The sequence below is a fragment of the Symphalangus syndactylus genome, chromosome 14, assembly GCF_028878055.3.
Source record: "Symphalangus syndactylus isolate Jambi chromosome 14, NHGRI_mSymSyn1-v2.1_pri, whole genome shotgun sequence".
Lineage (NCBI taxonomy): Eukaryota > Metazoa > Chordata > Mammalia > Primates > Hylobatidae > Symphalangus > Symphalangus syndactylus.
In genome coordinates, this window is record NC_072436.2 from 47597001 (window position 1) to 47600400 (window position 3400).

The following is a 3400-nucleotide window of genomic DNA, read 5'->3' on the forward strand; positions in this document are numbered from 1 at the left end:
GGCTCTCGGCACCTCCTCTGCCTGGGTTCCCACTTTGGTGGCACTTGAGGAGCCCTTCTGCCCACCGCTGCACTGTGGGAGCCCCTTTCTGGGCTGGCCAAGGTGGGAGCTGGCTCCCTCAGCTTGCAGGGAGGTGTGGAGGGAGAGGCGCGAGCGGGAACCGGGACTGCGCGCTGCGCTTGCGGGGGCCTGGATTTCCAGGTGGGCATGGGCTTGGCGGGCCCCTCGCTCAGAGCAGCCGGCCGGCCCTGCTGGCCCGGGCAATGAGGGGCTTAGCACCCGGGCCAGCAGCTGTGGAGGGTGTACTGGATCCCCCAGCAGTGCCAGCCCACCGGCACTGCGCTCGATTTCTTACTGGGCCTTAGCTGCCTTCCCACGGGGCAGGGCTCGGGACCTGCAGCCCGCCATGCCTGAGCCTCCCACCCCCTCCATGGGCTCCTGTGTGGCCTGAGCCTCCCCGACGAGCGCCACCCCCTGCTCCACAGCGCCCAATCCCATCAACCACCCAAGGGCTGCGGAGTGCGAGTGCATGGGGCAGGACTGGCAGGCAGCTCCACCTGCAGCCCCGGTGCGGGATCCACTGGGTGAAGCCAGCTGGGTTCCTGAGTCTGGTGGAGATGTGGAGAACCTTTATGTCTAGCTCAGGGATTGTAAACACACCAATCAGCACCCTGTGTCTAGCTCGAGGTTTGTGGATGCACCAATCGACACTCTGTGTCTGGCTGCTCTGGTGGGGCCTTGGAGAACCTTCGTGTCGATATTTTCTATCTAACTGATCTGACGAGGACGTGGAGAACTTTTATGTCTAGCTCAGGGATGGTAAACGCACCAATCAGCGCCCTGTTAGAACAGACCACACGGCTCTACCAATCAACAGGACGTGGGTGGGGCCAGATAAGAGAATAAAAGCAGGCTGCCCGAGCCAGCAGCGGCAACCCGCTTGGGTGTTGTGGAAGCCTTGTTCTTTTGCTCTGCGATAAAACTTGCTACTGCTCACTCTTTGGGTCCACACTGCTTTTATGAGATGTAACACTCACCACGAAGGTCTGCAGCTTCACTCCTGAAGCCAGCGAGACCACGAGCCCACCGGGAGGAACGAACAACTCCAGACGTACCGCTTTAAAAGCAGTAACACTCACCGCGAGGATCCACGGCTTCATTCTTCAAGTCAGTGAGACCAAGAGCCCACCAATTCCGGACACAGTAGCACCCTCTTGTAGTTAAATTTGGGGCAGATTTTCAGGCTCAGTATTACCCAGTGCTCAAGTTGCATATGATCTATGATTTATAAACCCATGACTTTTTTCTTACTGTTAAAGTTGAGGTTTTTGTACAAGCAAAATACATAGAAGAAACTGCGAGGGAAGATTGAGTGTAACCCTTCCAGTCATTCCCAAACCAATCACAAGTACCCACGTAATGCTGAAAAGGCATTGATAAGTGTTTGGGCAAATCACTGTTCTGGTCCTACAGTGATTCCTGAGCCTGCACTGCACTTAGTTCTTTGTGGGTTTGTTTACCAGCCATGGACTGAGCAACACTTCCAGCTAAAAATAAAGTCATTGTTTAAAAAATATTTAGCTCCAGCTTTCAACAATTTAGCTGCCTAGTTAGGGAACAGAGATGATGTTAAAATAGTAGCTATTGTAACAGAATAAAGATAGGTGGTGTCAGGTCACAGGGATTGTGAAGGACAAATCCCCATAGAAGGGCAGAGGAGGTGACTCTGTGATACTCTGTGAACACTTCATAGACTTGGTAAAGTTTCTTCTAGTCTTTGCCTGGAAAACATGTTTTCAATAAAGGGAATTGAAAAAGGAGAAGCAGAAAAATGAGTCTAAGGATAGATGGGCCTGGTAATATCATGCTTTGGCTTTGGAGGTGATAATGATAATGATCTGTACCAGATGTGGCTCTTACTTTACCCATAAACATTTCCTCCACCTCTGAACTAACCTGCAACCTCAGAGCACAGTTTCCACCTCAAGCACTCACTTTTCTCGGCTTCTCTGCCTGAGAGCTTTTCCTTGAGTCACAGGAGTTTGCTGGCCCATTGCTGGGGCATCAAGAAGTGTGTGAGGTTTAATGCCCCAGGGGAACCCCCAGACAATTAAAAATGGACACCGGTGGATAACTACCCACAGGTTCTTTAACTGCATTCTACACAGAAGGTCCTCAGAAGGGAAAAGGCTAGTGTACTAGACAGAATAATGGCTCCCAACAAAATCCATGTCCTGTCCAGGATGGTGGCTCGTGCCTGTAATCCCAACGCTTTGGGAGGCTGAGGCAGGAATATCACAAGGTCAGGAGTTCGAGACCAGCCTGGGCAACAAAGCAAGGCCTGTCTGTACAAAAGAAAGTTATAGTAGCAATGAAATCCATGTCCTAATTCCCAGACTCTTTGAACAAATCACGATTCAAGTAAGGATTTTGAGATGCGGAGGTTTTCTTGGATTATGTGGGTGGGCTCAGTAATCACGAGGATCCTCGGAGGGGAAAGAGTGAGGAAGGAAATTCAGGGTCAGAGAGAGATGTGAAGATGTCACACTGCTGGCTTCGAAGATGGAGATGAAACCACGGCATGTAGGCTGAAATAAACAATACAACCAATTTTTCTCTAGAGAGTTCAGAAAGGAATGCAGCACAGATGACACCTTGATTTCCCAGGCCCTTGTCACCTCATACCTAAGTTATTAAAACAACTTAACTAGTTTCCTGTTGACAGTCTTTCTCTGTTCCAATCCACCCTGCACTGAGTCAACAGGTTACTAGGTTACTTCCTCTGAAGCTCCCCGCAGAAACTCTCAATGGCTCTTGTGACATTGCTATCGCTTGATAGAGTTGACTCTGTTAGATACAGGCTCTGGAGTCTGGTGCTTCTTTGTAAGTCCTGGGCTTCTTAAGCTTTGATGTGTAAAAGATGCTCTCAGGCTTTCCCTTTTTTTTTTTTTTTTTTTTTTTTAAGGCTGAATAGTATTTCATTGTATAGATATAGCACATTTTCAACAACATGGGGGAACCTGGAGGCCATTATGCTAAGTGAAATAAACCAGACATGGAAGAACAAATACTACATGATACTACCTACAAAAGGAATAAAAAAGAGTCAGACTCAAAGAATGAGAGAGTGTAGTGGTGATTATCATGGCCTGAGGAGAGGGGCAAATGGGGAGATATTAGTCAAAGAGTACTAAGTTTTGATTGTACAAGATAAGTAAGTCCTAGAGATCTTCTGCGCATCACTGTACCTATGTTAACTATACTGTGTTATATGCCTAAAAGTTTGCTAAGAGGGTGGATATTCTGCTATGTGTTATCACAGAAGCAATAATAATAATAATAATAATAATAATAATAATAATGAATAAGATGGCAGGAGGAAAATTTTGCAGGTGTTGTA

At 48.1% G+C, this 3400-nt stretch overlaps 1 pseudogene; it reads left to right on the top strand.

The window, feature by feature from the left end:
• The first annotated feature begins 373 nt into the window (after window positions 1-373).
• On the top strand, window positions 374-741 carry LOC134732330 (putative uncharacterized protein C5orf17; annotated as a pseudogene).
• Window positions 742-3400: the final 2659 nt, after the last annotated feature.